A 22,015-nucleotide genomic window follows, 5' to 3' on the forward strand; every position below is an offset into this window, starting at 1 on the left:
CCAATTCTTAGGTTGCTTGCATAATGCGTGCCACTAATTCCGTAATTTCCAGCCTCAAGATAAATATTACCTCATTCATGGCAGCCACACCATCTCTTTCTGCCTCTAGTAGAGCCTCAAGCACTATAATATCTGTGCTCAGACTGCTCTCTGGCGGTGTTGCCTCTAAACTGCTACCATCTGGTAACATGGATGGCGCACTGCTTCCACAAATAGATTCTGGGTTTGTACATTGTGTCCTAGTGTGAACGGCATCCTGAAAGGTTTCCGCTGGACATCAGTAAGAGATAGTTATCGTATGATCCAGGCAGTAAGCTTACATGGTAAACAACAGCCGAATTATTGCCGAGCATGGAATACTATACTTAAATGGTTCGAAGCAGCATCAGCCGAAAAGAAATTAAAATGGTAAGATGAAACTAGGGATGTAAGTGGCAAATAAACGAAATCCGCCAATCCCATCTAGTTAGTTTTTGCTACCTCCCTAGTTCATTTCCGCAAAAAAAACAAAAACTCTTTTGAACTATCATACCACTAGTGGACTTTAATCGGGATTAAACTGGACCCACACTACAACAGGACCCCCACTATAGCAACGCCTTTTTCCGTATCTACATGTCCATATATGCGTTGCTAGGGTCCTTACCAATGGTTTGGGATGCGTAGTCTTATCCAGTGTTGTTAGCGCATAATGCAACGCTTATACTATCGTTGGTAAAAGGGTCTGTTGCAAGAGAACAACAGATAAAATGGACTTTTACAACAGCTTTATATGCTGGTGCTTGATGTACATGAATCAAAATCCCATTGCTTGGCAACGGAGAATTTCCAATGTTTAAGTGTTGGTACATATATAGTGTGAATAATAATATTATATATATATATTGCTAGCAATTAAATTAATGCTCCATGTAAAGGCGATAATTATATATTTCAAGTGAACGAAAAACAAGACAATATACTCACGAGAGGAATAAATCATAATATATCAGATCAAAACTGTTGGATTACAATAGTGGATATTATAGGAGGAACATCATCCAAATGTGATGCATAATCTAACAATTTTCTTGACAACAAAACTTAAACTAAAAATATCGATCTTAACTGAGGAACAACATCCGATAGGAATGTCATCCCTACAACATAACTAAAACTAAATGCATATGTCATCATAATCATCATGAAACGGATCATTGACAACATCGTTGCAGTATAATCGCCATGCTCCCACATACTCATCCATTTATCTTTTGAATCTACAACCAAGAAAACAAAAATGAACTATTAACACACAATACCTTGACATGATGCAAGTAGTAATATAGGCAAATATTAGTCATGTACAAAGGTTGAAGGCCATGCAATCTTTTCTTTTTATGCAGTATTGCAGTTTTTGTGACTTCATACCAAATTTTCAGTTTGCACTAGTGCCATATCGACATGCACTGCCCAGAATTCATTTCTAATTTCAGGACCATCAAGTTTAAATTTAGGACCAGAACTTACCATTGTATCTAGAGCTACACCCTTGTTATGATTTTTCGGGCTCTTCAAGAATACTTTAGTTCCTGCCTGTTAGAAAAAATAAAAGTTGCCATATGAGAAGACAGAAACAAAACAGGGGAACATATGAAATGAATTTGACCACAACAGATAGTTTATTGGCATCCATCCAACTCAGGGAACCACTTCGAGCACTCTTACAGCATGCATTAGCACCTTATGTTGTTTTTGTGGTCTGGACAACAGACTGGTAGCAAACAAGAAGTAGTAAACAAGTAAAACAAGCCATTCTAGTCTGAACAAAAAAATTATGTGATCATGAAAGGATACCGCTTGTTTGCAACAGAAGTTTTTTCTCCTAACATGCACTAACATTCTTGTTTTTAATAACATTCTGATAGCAAGACGACCAGTATATACATAACCATTGGAGCAACATATTTTGAACATATTGTATATGGTAATGGAAATATACCTTATGTGTAGCAGAATATATTTCCCTTTGTCGTGCACTGAAATTCTTGTCCATTACATATCTGCTGCAACATGACAATGACCAAAAGTTTAAATAAATTATGTAAAAGACAATATTCTGTGGCCCTACTCGACCTTATGACAGTCATCCCCACAGATGTGAATATGATTAATTCAGATTTCAGCTCAAACTATCATATTCTGAAGTAATTTCTGCCCCTACAATCAACAAAAATAAGTCTGACCACATTTATTCCTTATCAAATCAAAATAGCAACTCATTCAATACTGAGTAGGTACTAGGAAAACATCAATCTATTCCTATTTCATAGTGAAAACGATGAACTAAGACATGAAACCATTACTCTGAAATGTAAATTTGCAAGGGGTCCATTATTTTGTTCATCGGGTGTATAAGAAAAACAACAAGTAACAAAATGAAACTCCATATAGCAGCTCTTTCGATGACCCCATGCTTTTTAGTTTTTTTCTATGCTGGGAACATTACTATGAATAAAATGCAGTTATCTTTCAATACTAGTAGTTTAACTGTTGATCTATTTCAATTGCTTAGGGAAGATGAACTTGTACTTGTGTGGTATGATTCTTAACTTGGTGTTTGCAGGGGGGAACACATGTTCAGGTATAACACTATCCATGGATAGTAAGAGGATCATAAGCTCAAGGACGCCCAAGTTCATTCCCTTTGGTGTTAAGGAGGTTTCGTTCATGCACAAGCATTATAGCTAGGCTGATGAGATGTTATTTTCAAGTTGGAACTGTGAGGAGATCCCATGGGCCAAGGCTGAGTGTGTTGTAGAGTATACATGTGTTTTCACTATCGTGCACATGGTTGCTCACTAACATTTATTTTCAGAACAAGTGTGTGGTTTTGTAGACTGGACTTGTAGTTGTGCTGCTATAGATCATGTTCTGATATTCATTATAAAATTAACATTTTATTAGGGACCCACTAGTCGACAAGATACTTACTGCAATTTGTCCATAGGTACAACCAAGATAACACTTCTTCTAGTCACTCCATCGTTCATTTTCTACAAATGACACCCCAGCCAGAATATACTATGATAGCAATAAGAAAATAACAAGGTCACAAACGTCTGCACACACACGAAGAAAGAAAGAAACTGTGCTAGGTGTTCAACCACAAAATGTTAGGCAAGAACTAACCCAACTGTACTACCCAACTAGAATAGGATAGTCCGAATTGGAGTACCATAAAGAAAGTCTATGAAGAGATTGAAGTCACCAATGTCTAGTAATGGTGCAGAACTACATTGAAATATTGGATGCGTCCACACTTGAAACCTTAACAGTTACTAGATTTAAGCCACCTCTTATGTTCAGTAAACCTATGAACACCAAAACAAACAGGCATCAGGGCACTATAATGAATAAAACCTAAAAGGCTAATATCAATCAAGTAGGGAAGGTGTAACCTTATAGAAGAAGAATCAGAAACAACCCCCTTTATCTGAAGGCCCCCAAAATTCTAAACCATTAACAGAGGACAGCTATCAAACACTTGGTGTGCACTATCAAATTCACACAAGAGAAGAGTAATTAGAAAGCATAGAAGGGACAGATCTGAACCAAGCGGGGAGGAGGCAAAATCCTCAAGTCGTTCTAGTATTTACCTTGTGTGTCTATGAATCAGGGGTGGGGACTGATCTGCTTTCCGTCCTAGTTGGTGAACAAGACATGCCTCTTGTGCCCTTGACCTCAATGAATCAGCGGGGTGAGCTACGAGGTTCAGGAGGGAGGGAAGGCCATGATCGATCTCCTCAAGGTAGGGATCCTACGAGACGAGGAAGGGGACTGTGTTGATATGGGGGAGTGGGAGGGGGAGGTCTCCGATTTTGATGGCGCAGTTACCTCATCGCGATGCCTGATTTTGGTCTGTGTTCTTGATTCGTATGGCAGGTGGAGCCATGGTAATAAGAACGCGTACTTATATTTTCTATTGACCAAAATTAGTTGCTATTGTGGGAGAGAATGGAGGGAAAGGAAAATTTTGATGCCAAATCAGAAAAGAATACAAGTAGTAAAAATTTCAAGCGAAACAATTTATAAATTTTGTTATTATCAGATCTGGCCCTTGACACGCACATGTACATATATTTGTGCCAACACAATGTGCTTCTTCTATGTTTGTAAAAACTCAATGCAAGATGGGTGAAGAAATATTGATTTTTGTTGCTCAAACCGGGCCTAATAGGACGTGACCTGCCACTCATGGCATTTTTGCTCAACTTCCTTCGTTGTTGCATGCAGGGCACCGTCAACCGCGGACACCACCCCGTCCCACCGCCCTTCCCTTGCCCTTGTTGGCAATGAGGGCAGCGGCGCGCAACCACTAGCCCAAGATGATCATGACTAGTTAGTCGTCGGGGTGGCATCGGTGCCGCGCGGACATCTTCATGATGGTCTTCAACTGATAGATGGTATAGGCCTCCACCAGTACGGCGTTTGCAAGGACCCAGTCTGACGCAACGTCTAACAATGCAAACACGGAACAGTGATGTGCATTGCGCCACGTCATGAAACTCGGTTGTCGTTAGAGCATTGCAGCAACATTCTCCCACGGCCGCGTCTGAGCTACGGCACGAGGTGCCCGTGTGCGTTCGTGAGCTCCAGGTATGGATCCAGCTTCACAGCAACCGGGCATTGATAGGGCGACAATTAGTGATGACGCGGGGAAGGCAGTGGCGAGGGCGGCGCGAATTGCGGTCAGGAGAGAGCTCGAACTGTCACTAAAACTCCTCGTCCATTGTGGCAGTGTAGGCAAGGAGGGGTGACTGCTGCTACTCTTGGTCATCCAAGGAGAGCACGACCTCCTTCTTTGATGACGTAGAGGAGAACGATGGGACAAAAGACCACACACGGCGGTGCCACAATCTGAAGGAAGATCTTCCGCCGGTGCCGAGAACAATCTGACAGAGCCTGACTAGCCTATCTTGCCGGTCTAGGATAGGATCGGATTGGAGCCTATGGTTGTGGGGAGAGGAGCGAAGATGAGATAAATATGGGGTTGCTCGATGTTGGATCCCTACTTAATTAGCTCGGGCAGGCGGATTGTTCCGACCGACATCAAGGCCGTCGAGTCGTGTCCATTCTGGGGTGGCTGGCCGACATCGATATGCGGGAGCAGTTCCTAGAGCGGTTCGCGCGGGAGAGTGTTTTATTGGAACTGCATACATTAGCACGAGTCTAGACGCCCGCAAACTTCCCCCAGGTTTGGTTCTGGTTCAAGGGAATTCTGGTTCGCAGACTTAACTGTATATGTGTGTTTTAATACCTGTAATATATTATAATAAAAAGGTATAAAACCATTCTTATTTTTTGTCATGCCTTATTATTTTTGACCTCGTAATATTTCCCTGCCGCTAAAAAAATATGCCTACAATTCATAGTCTAATGCTGCCTAATTTTACTTTTTATTTCAATTTACGCCTACTACAAAAAAATCTATTTATGCCTGGGGTATGAAATTTTGTCGTAGAGCAGTTCATGCGGAAGAGTGTTCTGGTGGGACTGCGTACATTAGCATGGGTCCGGACGCCCACAAACATCCCCCAACTTTGATTCCAATTCGAGGGGATTTTGACTCGCAGACTTAATCATCTATGTGCGTTTTAATAGCTTTAATATATTATAATAAAAAACATTCTTATTTTCTGTCATGCCTCATAGTCCAATGATGTTTAATTTTGTCTTTTATTTCAATTTATGCCTGCTATGAAAATAAATAAATGCCTGCGACATGAAATTTTGTCCGAAGACAACCATGCAGAAGTTCGAACTTGGCCCTACTAGAATGGACACAAGGAAATCACCAACAAGATAGACTAGTGTTTGCGTATGCTTGTGGCTACAACATTTATTTATTTCTTGTTTTTTAGGGGAACTTGTTGGATCGAAGGAGAAAAGAACTCGGCCCTACAGCAACGTGTTCAACTTGCCTTTCTCTTGAAGCCCATCTCTTATCCCGGGTGGACCTGCGGGTAAGCTGTTACTGGACTTATTTTCCATCCAATCCCATTTCTTATTTATTCTCGCTCAACTTGCCTTTCTTGCCTCCTGTTTTTCATCTCTTGGATGTGTTGTGCTTCTGATTGAAGGAAAAAACAGGCCAACGGTTAACACGATTTTGAAAAGTTCATAGAATTCCAAAAAAAATCAGAATTTTCTAAACAAATTATGAAATTAAAAAGAGCTCATTGATTTAAAATAATGTTCATGAATTTTAAAAAAGTTCACGGATTTGGAAAAAGTTAGTAGAAATAAAAACCATATATTTGATAAAATTTTAGAAATTTGACAAATATGAAAATTTCATCAATTTAAAAAAAATCTCATCGATTTCAAAAAAAATACATTGAATTTGTAAAAAAAGTCCATCGAATTTGGGAAAAAGTTCATCAATTTTCAAGAAAATTTCTCAAATTTGAAATGAGTTCATAAATTTTGAAAAAAAAAGTTCATCAATTTAGAAGGAAATCTCAATTTTGAAAAAAGTTCATCAATATTAAAAAAAATCATGCATTTAAAAAAAAATAGAAATAGCAAAAAACAAAAGAAAAAACAAACAAAAGTGGTCCAGAAAAAACCCGGCCAGGGAAGCTTCCCAAAACCCGGGGCTTTCCCGAACTAAAGAAAGAATAAAATGGGAAAATGAAGTTAGTGGGCACAAGCATTTAGATGTCCTAGTGGTTACTGGGTTTGTCTTTGAAAGAAGATGTCTAGAGTTCAATCCCACTGCCACTCATCATTTTTTGCTGTTTAAGCAGATATTTTTGCCACCACATTCATTATGTGTGTCGGCATGTCTAATTTTTCTTTTTAATTATGTAAATTTGCAGCCTTTTAAATTACATAATATAGAACACATACATGGCAACATATAAGATCTGTTGCAATCTATGTATGACATTATGGTCATGAGATGTAAGTCTACAACGCATATGCTGCAATGCTTATATGTGTATCTCTTGTGAATTTTGCAACCTGTAGTCAAAATGTTGTAGAATATATGTTGCTTTATAGGGGGTATCCTTGTAGTGCCAGTTGACATCCCTAGTTGAAAGGGAGTGTACAACCGCTATATTTAAGTTGCCAAGGCATCTAAGCAGTTGAAATAATCTGAGAAAGCACTTAACAGTGTGGCCTCATATAAACTACGAAGACAGTCTTGTGATGAAGTTGAGAGGAAAAGTTAAGGACTCAAATGAAATAGGCATGCATTTCTTTACGATAGTACAGTAGGCACGTCTGACATATTGGCCAACTCAGGTATAGCGTAACAACAAATAAGCATTTGAATCAAGCAATACAGCAAAGCAGACAACTGAACTATTTGTAATTCGGTAGGATTACACGTTGAGGGCACAAGCCAAGAAAGCAGCCCACTCGCATTACATTTCACATGTACTAAAACACATTGGCTTAACATATGTTGCTGTGAAGCCCAGCTGCTGTTGCAATGTTCTTTGAAGATATCATTAGCATCCCGTGGTTGCAAATCTAGTTGTTGTAGTTTATTCTGCACCATCTATTTTTAGGTAAAATTAATTTTAATCGCATGCACTGGTCCGAATTGATCATCAATGGTTCATCTAAACTAATGAAAGAAGGGTGTGTGCATACACGACAATACTCCCTCCGATCCTCTTTACTTTGCGTATAACTTTTTCTCAGTTTTCTCGTATTAGTCTATGCGTTGCCGATTCCTAGCGCTGGTTTCCTTTTCTGCCCCGCCCCATCCGCCTCTGCCCTAATTAATTGGCAAATTAGTCCAGAAAAATTAAAACAGTGCCCTCCTTGGTATGCGGGTCAAGAGTTATGCATAGAGTAAATAGAATCGGAGGGAGTATATCTGCTTCCCTCTATTTTTATGCTTGTTCGAGGTGCCAGCCCCAAAAGAACAAATATTTTGCTTGATGGGGTTGGCAGCTCCATAATTAATAGAAGCATCAAATTAGTCATGCAACTTGGGAAGATCAAGAACACACAAACAAGTAATGAACAGAGGCTCGGAGCAGTGATGTAATAGCTAGCATCAGAAAATGTAGGGTAAAATGAACAAAAAGCAGCGGAACCACATGCTAGTTTGCTGATGTGTAATTAAGCATAGAGAACATTAAGCAGTCTGATGGAACCAATAGGTGGCATCAGAACAAAACTAAAGCATATTAACTATATGTGCACTGGTATGTAATTTAGCACGTGTAACATGTTCACTGCCAGAAGTATGGCCCTACAGGTGCAAGCAAAATAACGCGTCTCATGAAAAACCAAATGATGCCCTGAAGAAATTCAAAGGTGTGATGCTTATGCTAGGAAAGTGAACGTAGGCGCCGGCCGTTGGATAATAGTACTTGATTCTCGGTGGCGTATGGGTATTGTTGTCATACTTGATAGCTAAGGATCATCGATGGTGCTCGTGTTGCGGTTGAGTTTGGGCCGGCTGTCGCCATTGCTGAAGCGGCTCCGGTGCTACGATTGCGGCGCCTATCGACATACAAGAAAGCTCATCTATGGTAAGTGAATAGTTGCACAATAAAGAGAAAAACCAAAGGAGTACAAATTGAAATAACCTGATGAGGCTGCAGCGTCGGTAAAGCAGGGCCAGTGGAGTTGAATATGGCGTCCATGAAGCAGGTCCGGTGCATTGGATGAAGGCTTTGGCGGGCGTGTTGTATAGTGCTTTCGGTGAGGCGGATATGTTGCGGCGGACGGGGGCTTGTATGAAGGGCCTGCGAAGGGGTGGACGAGGAAGTCAATGAAGGGCCTATGCTATGGTGGACAAGGGTGCCGGTTAAGCAGGTCCGGTGCGGTGGACCATGATGGCGGTCAAGGAGATCTAGAGCGGTGGACAAGCCAGTCGCTGAAGCGGCTCTGGTGAAGTGGTGAGTTGGCAGTTGGGGGTTCCAAGGTGCGGAAGGTAGATCCGGTGGGGTGTGAGGTCCACCGCTGCAGCGGAGGACTAGATTCGGCGGCTTGCCGTGGTTGGGGGGAGTCGGGGAAGGGAAGGGGAGGGGCTCTGGGGAAGAATGTTGGGGGCAAAGAGGGGAAAACAATGGAGTTACCAAAGCAGCCCTTCTCCATTCATGTGGCAGGGGTAAAACAGGAATATCACAGGGCTAAACTTTCCGGCGCGTGATATTTCGATTTGAGCAGGAAGTTTGAAAGCTTTTGGCGCCTAAAATTATAAGTATTCTGCTCTCATACGGCCGACTACGATATCATGGCCGACAATTTGTTTGTTTTGCACGCAAAAACAATGTGCTAGTTTTGAAAATCAATGTCTCCAACTCAAAACTTAGATTGTCCATTCAATTCAAATATGGATCATTGAGCTACTACAAGAAAATACCATCATATGGTCCAATTCAAATGAAATTCCAAATGTGTTTATCCTAAATATGATGACAAAAGCAAAAAATGTGTGTGTATGAATAAAGTGGATGATTATAAAGTTTGAACATGCCTGTATGTGTATATCTCTAGCTTTGATATATGAATTTGAAATCACGAAATCCCGGCTTAAAAAATGTACCTCAGTTTAAATGAATTACAAAAGCTAATGATGGAGTCGAATTCCAAAATTCCAATCTTAGGTTGGTAATTCTGGTACATCAAGGTATATCACGCATGTTCAAAAGTATCGTTATCTCATAGTACAAACTGTGGAACAAATTGATCAACCATGAGTGCACAATATCTCAATTACGCTAAAGTCCCTCAAATATAGACACCTCACTCTTTATCTGAAGTCAACCCCCCCCCCCACCACCACCACCACACACACACAGAAGTCGTTCTCTCCCCCAAACACCAACACACAAGCACATTAACACCCCTCTCTCTTGTAAAGTCCGGACCCCAACATAGGTCTCTATCACTTTTTCTCTCGGGCATGCACACATCTCTTCCCTCACTCTCTAGGTCTCCCGCTATCTCTCTTACCCAAGCACACGCACTATGTAGAGTGTATATTTCCCATACACACAAAACGTCGCCCCCAAACGTCTATCTCCCTAGTTATGTGTGGTTCTCGCGCACTCACCTCACACACCACCCCCACTGCAAACAAGCACACTTTGTCTCCTTGTGCACCACTCTCCTCTTTCTATCTCTCCCACATGCGGACCCGCCCCAGCTCCTTCCCTATATACATATATGTCGTGACTCTTTGCATAGCTCCCTAATGTATAATCGTTCTCGATTTCGCACATTGTTCTCTACACCATCTATTCTAGATCTCTCATGAAGTCCCTATCACACACACGATGACTCGCTTCCCTTGCGTCTCTGTTCATAGGCCAATTTCGGACAACATCAACATTGTCTCCCTATCTATACACCATTTAGGGACACAAATGACCCCTCTCGCCCCCTCTCTTCCTCTCTCTCTCTCTCTCTCTCTCTCTCTCTCTTCGTCGCTAGCTCTCTCTTTCTCTCACTCTCACACCCCTCTCCCACACACGCACTCGATGTCTCTTCCAAATAGTCTGCTCCCCCCGCCCGCACCCGTGCTACCTCGCTACTACACATGTCACACCATTCCCCCTTCCCTTATACTAGGTTTACATCATCAGTGGTCTATCTACTCCACATACACTCTCTCCCTCTCACACACAAACGTGTGCACAAACACACACAGACACGCACAAACACCCATTTACTTGGATCCTCATCTCTCCTCATGTCCGCATGTGTATCTCACACACTCACTCTCTAATTATGTATATGTGTCTCCATGTTACACAACACAAAGCCCCATGTACATGTCTCTCTCTATCCTCCACACACATAGACACAAATAATCGATTATCATTGCCTCAGTCTCTAACATATCACACACGCACACACACACACTCTCTCTCTCTCTCTCGCAAACACGCTCAACAAGGGTTTCCCCGTGAATAACTTACCGTCTATTCATGCACAGTCGTGGCAGTACGGCAAACACGAGACGTGAAAAAGAATAAATCTACACGTGCTTAGACCACCTAGTATGACTACTAGGACTAGAGCAAGCCAAAAAGCGCGCCGCCATCACCCCCTCCTTGTCGGCGACGGGAAAATCTTCGTTTTACACAGTCGAGAAGTCATTGTGCTAAGGCCCCACATGCCGAGGCGTTGAATAGAATGTAGATGCTAGTTTACGGAAGCAAGTATCGATAATACGTTTGTATCTCCATACTTATATTTCTTCTCTTATAAAAAACCGAGTTGGTGATGATGGTACGTGTGCCATGTTGCAATATAGACCGTCTGATCTATATCTGATGGATCAAAATTAAACTAAAAGATACCCGCACCCCTCTCCACATTTTCAGACAAGGCCTTCCCTCGTTCATCCTTGTCTCCAACAAACCTCATTGTTGAGCAATTAAGAAAGGAAGCCTCTGGAACAAACTGGCCTGGTGGCCGCTGCCGGTGTCATCAATCCCCATGCCTCCGCTCAGTTCGACCACCAACCACCACCACACCCCACTCCTCTTCACCTTATCTCATATTTCTCGATATATCATTAGTTTTTACACATGGGATTACTCCCGCAAGGGTCAATCACAACAAGTGTTTTATAAAAAAATGCATCTTGATGTTCCGTGCAATGCACGGATCTTGCTAGTACTCCTACACAAGACTAAGTTGGTGATGCTGGTGTGTCTGCCATCCGTCATTTCTGACCATTAGATCTACATCTAACGATTGTGAGGTAAGTTGTTGCCTTTTCTCACCAACATCCCACTTGTCTACCAATTTGCAGAAAAACCCATAATTAGTATCTTAAAACCAACCACATCCCTCCCTGACCTCACCAAAATAGCCCAAGGAATATATTCTAATTGAAACATAATATATTTCTAGTGACATATGTATATCAAAATTAGAGTGTTTTGTACCAAGTTTGTGAATAAGTATTATTCTAATAATGATTCGTTGCAACAGACATGAACATTGCTAGTATTTCCAACCATGCATTTCTTTTCCTAGTATTCCATAGTTTCGAGTTTTCCATCAAGATATTAGTCACTCATGGTTGATATTTACTTTGAATCATGTACACATATGCACTATGTAACTAGCCTTGCTTATTGGCTTCCAAAGCTTAGCTTGCACTCGTACTTACAATATGTAGAGTATTTAACAAAAAACTACCACTTTCAACCAGCCCTAGGAGGAATCTATTGTACAAAAAATAGCAAAAACATACCCAAAATTTCTTAATCCACGCCAAAACTACCTAGTACTCCTACCGATTAGGTTCGTTTAAACCCATTTATGACAGGGTTGGCCCACATGTCCGTGCTTACGAGGCAGCTTAAACCAACACATTTTGTTTGACCGTTGACACGAGGGACCCACATCTGACCTTCTATCCTGTTATTCCCCCTCAAATCATTTTTTTCCTGAACATTACTTCAAACAGTACTAATGCGTGTTCGTCGGTGGCGCTGGTGATGAGTGAGTTGACCGCCGCTCCGCCGGACGGGCCGGACGCCGCGCTGGCCTCCGCACGGGTTGGCAGGCTGGCTCGAGTGTGACTCACGAGCGAGCAAGCCTTTGCGCTGGCCTTCGCTCGAGCCAGATGGCTGGCCTTGGCGGAGTGCGCAGGAGCAAGCCGCCATGCTGCCTTGCCAATCTAGCTAGCAAACCTTGCAGACAAGTAGCTGGATGGAGCTATCTTGGCTAGCTAGTGGCCATGAGCGCTGGACGGATCTAGCATCCGGGCTGCCGCAACATGGGCTCCGCACCGCCGGCGGTTTTGACCTCGCCTTCTGCCGGCGGCGGTAGCTGCGTCCCATGGCCGAGGACGACTAGGTGGACGGGCCGGAGGTAGGAGGTCACTCGAGTATTTTTGTTGGTAAGAGCATGTACAATGGTTGATAAGGTAGTCTTATCTTAAGTCTACCACGTATGCAAGTGGTAGTAGTTTCTTGGCATTTTAGTGGTTTCTTGCATTATTAGAGCAAGTACAATAGAGCTGAGTCAGTGGGCTATAAGAAATAAACTACTACTAGATGTTGGCTATAAGATGGGCTGTAGATGACATGGAACTGGTGTTACGGCATATCTCTCTCAAGGTAGTTTTGGTGATTGATGACAACATGTTTGCGGACTAATCTTGTGCGTTGAATTATTCTCAGATTCTCCCCTGGCACGAGACGCTTTCTTCCCCTTGGAGTGTATTTCAAGACGGTGTAGCTCTTTCGTTTCTTTCTAGGTGGACTAGTTGCGTAGAGGGCACCGTACTATCAAGAGGGGGTCCGCTGGGGTTTTGCTTGGGTGGAATCATCACGTACACATCAGCTTCTCACCCTCCGAGCTTTTCCTGTCCATTGAAGAGATCTCTCCTCTCTTCCTTGTTCTGTCTAGGTCTAAGAGGCAGTACCGCGCACCCAGCGGTAGTACCGCTGAGAAGCCACAAGCGGCAGTACTGCTTCGCAGCGGTAGTACTGCCGTGGCTCCACAGCAGTAGTACCGCTGGGGGCCTGGCACCTCCGCTGGTCCTCAGCTTATTTGAGAGATCCCTTCTCTCTCGCGCGCGCGCCCAGCGGTAGTACCGCACTGCCTGCGGTACTATGGCCGAAGGGTCACAAGCGGCAGTACCGCTCCACAGCGGTACTACCGCCCTTGACCCCACTGCCGTAGTACCGCTGGGTAGTTTGGCTCCTACCGCATCGATTCAAGAGGTCTTTTTCTCATGTCGGGTTTTGCGGCACTAGTCACGGTTGTAGTGGCGGTAGTACCATTCCAGGAGTGGTAGTACCGCCCTACCACCGCGGTAGTACCGCATTTGGGTCTATTCCCTACTAAGTCTCCTCGGCGCGGCAGTACCGCTGGTTGGCGCGGCAGTACCGTCGCCTGGCGGTAGTACCACCCCCTCTCAGCGGTAGTACCGCCCTGTGCAGGGCTGGTTGGTGGGGGGCAACGGGATTGTTGCCCCCACTATAAAAGGGAGTCCCCTTCCTCCTTCTCACCCACCTCTTCCTCCCCCAAGCTCCATTTATTGCTCAAGCTCCATTAAATACTCCAAGCTTCATTTCCGCCCGATCTATCTCTCTAGCCAATCAAATTTGTTGATTTGCTCGGGAGTGGTTGAGAAGACCCCGATCTACACTTCCACCAAGGGATTTTTGATTCCCCCACTCATCCCTAGCGGATCTTGTTACTCTTGGGTGTTTGATCACCCTAGACGGTTGAGGTCACCTCGGAGCCATATTCCATTGTGGTGAAGCTTCGTGATCTTGTTGGGAGCCTCCGATTAAGTTGTGGAGATTCCCCCAACCTTGTTTGTAAAGGTTCGGTCGCCGCCTTCAAGGGCACCAATAGTGGAATCATGGCATCTCGCATTGTGTGAGGGCGTGAGGAGAATACGGTGGCCCTAGTGGCTTCTTGGGGAGCATTGTGCCTCCACACCTCTCCAACGGAGACGTACTTCCCCTCAAAGGAAGGAACTTCGGTAACACATCCTCGTCTCCACCGGATCCACTCTTGGTTATCTCTTACCTTTACTTGTGCAAGCTCTTTATTGTTTCTACCCTTGCTTGCTTGTATGCTTGTTGTTATTGCATCATATAGGTTGCTCACCTAGTTGCACATCTAGACAACCTACTTTGATGCAAAGTTTAATTTGGTAAAGAAAAGCTAAAAATTGGTAGTTGCATATTCACTCCCCCCCTCTAGTTAACCATATCGATCCTTTCAATTGGTATCAGAGCCTCGTCTCTTTATTAAGGACTTTACCGTCCAAAGAGTATGGTTGATACTATAAACGGTGTGGAGGAACACTCTGGTGTGAATCCGATCTCGTCTACGAGAGATGGGGGAACTTCGTTCTCTCGTGAGGAGTTCAATGTGGCCTTGGAGACATTGAAAACCTCCATGACGACCGAAGTTGAAAGCATGTTTACTAAATTTCTTGAGGGGCTTAAACTATCCACCGCACCGTTGAAAGTGGGTGATTTCGCCAACAAGGTGTCGGATGCTATCCCCGACAAGGGGGAAGCTAGTAGTGAAAAGGCTCCTTCTTCTAGTGGCAAGAATGGCACCCGCATCTTTGCCCATGTGGAACCACCACTTGTTTATGGTGTACCGGTTCCTTCCACTCATTTGAATCATGCCGGTCCTCCCCCTAAGATTGTGAAAAATGAGGATTTTGATTCTTGGGTTTACCGCTTTAAACGTCATTTAAATCATGTGAACACTAACCTTTGGAGAATCATTGAAGAAGGTTTCTATCCACATGATCCAAGCAACTTCACTCCTCGAGAAGCCGCGGACAATCAATTCAATGAGAATGCTCTCTTCATCATTCAAGATGCAATTCACCCGAAGACCTACCTCATCTTCGTCCCTTCGCCTTGGCCAAAGATGCATGGCATTGTGTCGTGTCTCTCTACCGGGGAAGCGCAAGCATTCAACGCTCCAACTATGAAGTGGTACAAGATGAGGCCGATGATTTTGCAATGAAGGAAGATGAAGAACCTCGTGAGCTTTATCGAAGAGTAACCAAACTCGCGGTCTCACTATGAGATCACGGGAGCAAGGACACGGATGACAATTGGATCAAGCGCAAATTCCTCAAGGCAATGATGCCCTACCACAAGGCCATGTCCTCCGTCATTCGTCAAAGACCGGACTTCCACACTTTGACCTCAAGCGAAGTGTTGGATGAGTTTGTGGCCATGAACATTTTGGACAAGACCGCCGACAATGCGATGCTCCGTTCTCAACGGGCAAAGAAGCCTAACCTTGCATTGAAGGCCAAGCTCACCATGGAAGAAGAAGAATAGGAAGAAGAGGAGAGCAACCCCGAAGATACGAAGTATGCATATCATGAACACATGGCACTTGCTTCAAGGCAATTTTGGAGCAAGAAAAACTCGAGGCCCAACTTTAGCAAAAACAACTCGAGTGGCACAAGGGGCGAGCAACATGTAAGAACTTGCTACAATTGCAGCAACGTGAGTCATTTCATTGCGGAATGCCCGTATGAGAAGAGGGAAGACAATGGTAGCAAACTCATCCGAAAGGACAAGGCCAAGTCGTTCCCCAACAAGAACAACTTCACCAAGAAGACTCCTCCCAAGGCTTTGGTTGTGCAAGAAGAGTACAATGAGGATGATGACGATGATGAAGATGATGAGTCGGTTGCCATGGCCTCCGTTGCCATTGCAACAACGTCACGGGTGTCTCTCTTCGACTCACCCAACGAGAGCATCACCACCAAGTGCCTCATGGCTAAATCCACCAACAAGGTAACCTCCAACATCAAAACTACCATCATTAATCATCCTTCCCAAACGGATAGCATTAATGAACTTGAGGGAGCTAATGTGGAGGCTAACGAGTTTGAGGCTTTTATGGGCAAACACAAGGGAAAATCCAAGAAGCACTTTGTTGCTCTCTTGGAACAACTTGGTGAGGCCAATGACATGATCGAGGCTCACGAAGACACCATCTCTAAGATGGAAGGGCATAGTCGTGACTATGCCGATGAGATTTCGGATCTTTCCAATGCTCTTGAGGAAGAGCGTGGTCTTCGTTTGGCTCTTGAGGAGTCACACAACGTTGATCATGCTAAGTTAAAGAAAGATTATGATCATGCCCTCATTGTTTCTCGTGTGCTAAATTCCGAGAAGGCCAAACTCGGGGTTGATCTTGCTAGACTCAAAGATGAGTTTGATATACTTGACAAGGCCCACAAGGCCTTGAAGGGTATTCACGCTAGTCTCAAGGAGTCTCATGATCAACTCCAAGTGAAGCTAACTAAGGAGAAAGCAACTTTTCCTCATATGGTTTTAATTGATAATGCAAATGCTACTAACCCGTGTTGTGAGCATATACATCTTGTTGCGGAAAATGCTAAGTTGAACGAGCAACTTGAGAGAGGTCTTGCGACTTGCATACAAGGCAAGAATAACCTCAATGATCTCTTGATCAACCAAAAGGGAGGTGTGGCCAAGGAAGGTGTTGGGTACGTGCCCGACTTCAAGAACAACAAGAAGAATGACAAGACCAAACGACCTCCTCCCCTCATGCAAACCATTGTGAGGGAGGGAGAGAGTGCCCCCCAGGAGAAGAAGAAGAACAATGTCAAGAAGGGCAATGTCATCCCTCCCAACAAAGCCGGTGATTTTAATCCTTCTTATGTGTTATGCCGTGCTAGTGATGGGCATGTTTATGCCAAATTTGTTGGTTCTCTTCATGAGTACATTGAATGCTCTATTTGGGTTCCTAAGACCCTTGTTACTAACATCAAAGGACCCATTACAAAATGGGTACCTAAAACCAAGCATTGATCTCTTGTAGGTGTTTGCTTCCGGTGGTGGATCATGGTTGCTCGATAGCGGAGCTACAAATCATATGACCGGAAGCAAGGACTTGGTGGTGGACGTGCACAAAGTTCCATCTATGCCCACCAATGTCAGGTGGGGTGACGCCTCATCCTCTAAGGTATTGGGACTTGGCAAGGTGGTCATCTCTCATGATCTCACGATTGAGAAGGTCATGCTTGTTGAGTCCCTTGCATACAATTTACTTTCCGTTCGTCAACTTGCAATCATGGGCTTTGCCACTTTCTTTGATATCGATACCGTGGCCCTCTTGTGGAGCAAGACTCTTAAAGTAGCTTTTGTTGGGCATGTCGAGAATGGTCTATATGTGATTAACTTTCGGAGCGACCCACTAAGACCGCGACATGCCTAATGGCTAAAGTTGATGTGGGATGGCTTTGGCATCGCCATTTAGCCCATGTCAATATGAGATCTTTGCAAAGTCTTCTCAAGGGGGACCATGTCCGTGGACTAACGAATGTTAGATTTGTTAAAGATCGTGCTTGCAGTGCCTGTATCGAAGGAAAGCTACATGAGAAGGCTCACCCTCCCACGACTATCATTTATTCAAAGAGGCCCTTGGAGCTCCTTCACATGGATCTTTTTGGGCCCCCATCCTTCGATAGTCTTGGAGGTAGGAAGTATTGCTTGGTGATTGTGGATGACTACTCAAGGTACACATGGGTGTATTTCTTCAAGAGGAAGAGCGAGACCCAACAAACCGTCATTGACTTTGCAAATGAAGCACAACGTCAACACAATGCAAAGATCTTGACAATAAGAAGTGACAACGGCACCGAGTTCAAGAACTACACCTTGGATGAATTTCTTAGTGATGAGGGAATCAAGCATCAATATTCCGCACCATACACCCCTTAACAAAACGGTGTTGCGGAGAGGAAGAACCAGACGTTGATGGATGCGGCAAGGACCATGATGGCGGAGTTCAAGTCTCCATACAACTTTTGGGCCAAAGCCATCAACTCCGCGTGTCATGCATCCAATCGGCTCTACCTCCGCAAGGGCTTGAACAAGACCCCATATGAGATACTCACCGGTAACAAGCCCAACCTCAAGTACTTCCGGGTATTCGGGTGTAAGTGTTTCATTCTCAAGAAAGGTGTTCGCTTGTCTAAATTTGAGGCTAGAGCTTATGAGGGCATATTTGTTGGTTATGCTACAAACTCTCATGCTTACCGTGTCCTCAATAAATCCACGGGACTTATTGAGGAGACGTGTAACGTGGAGTTTGATGAGAATAACGACTTCCAAGTGGAGCAAAGTGGCACTTGTGATGTAGGTGATGAAATTCCTCCTCAAGCCATAAGAAGAATGGGTGTTGGTTTCATCCTACCCATTGAGGAACCCCTTGTGGCCGAAGGAGAAGGACAATGCTCCACTCAAGTGGATCCATCACCAACCCAAGGCCCACACGCTTCCGAAGAACAAAGTGAAGGACCTCAACCTCATGAACAAGACCAAGGGCAAGATCATACTCAAGACGGTGTTGACACACCAAGTGATGCCCAAGGTCAAGTTCTCTCCCCTGAGCAAGTTCAAGATCAAGAACAAGTTCATGACGGCGCTCAAGATGATCAAGTAACCGCTCCTGAACTCACCACCGAGGAGGAATTAGAGCGTCGTGCCGCCAAGGTTGCTTCCAAGCTCTCCACCAAGGATCATCTCCTGACGAATGTGCTTGGAATCTTAAGAAAGGGGGTAAGCACTTGTAGACAATTAGCAAATTATTGTGAGCATCACGCGTTTGTCTCTTGTGTGGAGCCCCACAAGGTCTATGAGGCGCTAGAAGATCTGGATTGGCTCAATGCCATGCACGAAGAACTCAACAACTTCGAGCACAACAAAGTGTGGAGATTGGTGCCAAGGCCAACGGGGAACCATAATGTCATTGGAACCAAGTGGATTTTCAAGAACAAGCAAGATGCCCATGGGATTATCATTCGCAACAAGGCTCGTTTGGTAGCACAAGGCTACTCCCAAGTCGAGGGTATCGACTACGGTGAAACCTTTGCTCCCGTTGCTCGTGTTGAATCCATTCGCATGTTGATTGCATATGCTTCTCATCATAACTTTAAGTTACAACAAATGGATGTGAAGACTGCTTTTCTTAATGGTCCCATTAATGAATTGGTTTACGTCAAGCAACCCCCCGGGTTCGAGGATCCCTACTTTCCCGATCATGTGTATCAACTCGATAAGGCACTCTATGGCCTTAAGCAAGCCCCACGTGCATGGTATGACCACCTTACCGAGTTGTTACAAGACCGTGGTTTTGAAGTTGGGCTAATCGACCCCACTCTTTTTACTAAGAAGGTCAAAGGGGAGTTATTTGTGTGCCAACTATATGTTGATGATATTATCTTTGGTTCTCCTAACAAAGCTTTCAATGAGGAATTTGCTGCTCTCATGACCTCAAAGTTCGAGATGTCCTCCATGGGAGAGTTGAAGTTCTTTCTAGGGTTCGAAGTGAAGCAAAGAAGAGAAGGGACTTTCATCAATCAATCCAAATACACTCAAGACATGCTCAAGAGATTCAATCTAAGTGACGTCAAGCCGGCTTCCACTCCAATGCCCACCAAGTGCCAACTTGACTTAGATCCCAATGGTAAAGTGGTGGATCAAAAGGTATATCGTTCCATGATTGGATCCTTGCTTTACCTTTGTGCATCTAGACCGGACATCATGTTGAGTGTGGGAATTTGTGCACGGTTTCAAGCCGCACCTAAGGAAAGTCACTATGTGGCGGTCAAACGAATCTTTCGATATTTGGCTCATACCCCAAACTTTGGCTTATGGTACCCAAGAGGATCAAACTTCAAGCTTGTAGGGTACTCGGATTCCGAATGGGCGGGAGACAAAGTGGATAGGAAGTTCACTTCCGGAGGGTGCCAATTCCTTTGTTGCTCTTTGGTAAGTTGGTCTTCAAAACAGCAAAGTTGTGTGTCTCTCTCGTCCACCGAAGCAGAGTATGTGGCGGCCGGTAGTTGTTGTGCACAACTCTTATGGATGAGGCAAACTTTAAAGGATTACGGTGTCACTTGTGACAAAGTGCCTCTTTGGTGTGACAATGAAAGTGCCATCAAGATCTCTCTCAACCCGGTGCAACACTTCAAGACGAAGCATATTGAGATCCGGTATCACTTCATCCGGGATCACATTAGGCAAGGAGAGATCGAGCTCAACTACGTCAACACTCATGATAACCTTGCAGATATCTTCACGAAGCCCTTGGATGAAGCAAGATTTCGCGAGTTAAGGCATGAGCTAAATATCATTGATTCGAGCAATGTTGCTTGAACTCGCGCACACCCTATCACGCTCAACTTGTTGTCTAGTTTAGGTGTAGGCATGGGCATAGGGGGAGTGTTGTTCTCTCAATGAACTCTCCCTCCCCCCATTATGCATAAATTGATCAAGTCTTTCACCTTAGCCATTGTTGATGGCACTTGTGCTTCAAAGACGAGTTTTGGTCATGGTCCCAAGGTTAAAATCTTCGCGGTGCCATACCTTTTGACTCAAACATAGGTGGCCTCGGCCACCGCCCTCTTTTGAAGAGGTGTGTCTTGGTCGTTTGCTGTTGTGCTTTGTTGTTTCTCTCTTGCCGTTTTTGTCGTTTCGTCGAGCTAAAGCCGTGTCTGTTTAGTTGCCGTGGCGTATTGGGCGGTACTACCGCTGGTGGTGCGCGGTACTACCACCCCCCAGCGCGGTACTACCGCTGAGGGACGGGACCTGAGGGTTAAGTCAAGGCAGGGGGAGGTTTCTTCTCCCCATACCCATTCACTTCGCCCCTCTTGTCTCTTCCTCTCTCTCCAGCCTCCTCTTGCCGTGGGAGGGCTCCGGTGGATCTCCGTCTCCGGGGCGTCCCTCTCCATTTCCTTTGGTGGAGTCGATCCCCACCTCGTCCTCTTGCCATGGATGCCGGTATTGCCCCCGTTCCTTCTTTCGTTTTGTCTCCTTTTAGTTCTTGTTTCTTAGGGGCCATGGTGGTTGCATCTCTAGATTTTTGGCGAAATCTAGGCATGAGTTGGTTGGAGAAGGCAACTAGACTTTCTAGATTAGAGTTTGGTAGGATTATTTTTGAATTTGGTAGGCTGGTAGTGCCAGATCTGACCACGGTAGTAGGAAACCACTGTTTCACCGCCTCGTGCTATGAAACTGCTGTTTATCCGCCTCAAGCCGTACTACCGCTCCCTTTGGAGCGGTACTACCGCTTGACCTAGAGCGGTACTACCGCTCCCTTTGGGGCGGTACTACCGCGGGCAGGTCACGGTACTACCGCTGCATGCCAATTTCCATCATTCTCCTGCCTTACCTTGATCTTTTTGTTGTGTTTGTTGGCTTATGCTCGTTCTTTCTGGTTGTTTCGCGTTGTTCTTGTGTTTGGCTCCAGGTGATGACCGTTCCGAGCAGCAAGGTCGCTGTATCAACCCCGGGCGTGCCACATCAAAACACTACCGCACCTCAGAGCCTGCCGGTGGTTCCTCGAGCACCCAACCGCCTCCAGCAAGTGCTTCTGCAAGTGTTCCTCCACCTCCTCAGCAATCAAAGCGAGCCGCCAACAAGCCAAAAGGGAAGACTGTGACTGAGATGACCAACAAGGAGTTTTGGGAGAAGCGTCGCCACAACCCCTATGCGGTGGACCA

At 44.6% G+C, this 22,015-nt stretch overlaps 1 long non-coding RNA gene across 5 annotated transcripts; it reads right to left on the bottom strand.

Annotated features, from left to right (window-relative positions):
• Positions 1–969: 969 nt before the first annotated feature.
• LOC123058362 (uncharacterized) lies at positions 970–3,910 on the bottom strand. Of its 5 annotated transcripts, none has more exons than XR_006427180.1 (7): positions 3,639–3,910; positions 3,441–3,536; positions 3,172–3,353; positions 2,974–3,063; positions 1,982–2,042; positions 1,510–1,575; positions 970–1,259 (listed from the first exon to the last, which is right to left on the bottom strand). It is a non-coding gene; the product is annotated as an uncharacterized lncRNA (long non-coding RNA). The 5 variants fall into 5 exon arrangements; XR_006427179.1 differs by having other exon boundaries at positions 1,982–2,045; XR_006427178.1 differs by lacking the exon at positions 2,974–3,063 and having other exon boundaries at positions 3,218–3,353.
• Positions 3,911–22,015: the final 18,105 nt, after the last annotated feature.

Source organism: Triticum aestivum, chromosome 3A (genome assembly GCF_018294505.1).
Source record: "Triticum aestivum cultivar Chinese Spring chromosome 3A, IWGSC CS RefSeq v2.1, whole genome shotgun sequence".
NCBI classification, from domain to species: Eukaryota; Viridiplantae; Streptophyta; class Magnoliopsida; order Poales; family Poaceae; genus Triticum; species Triticum aestivum.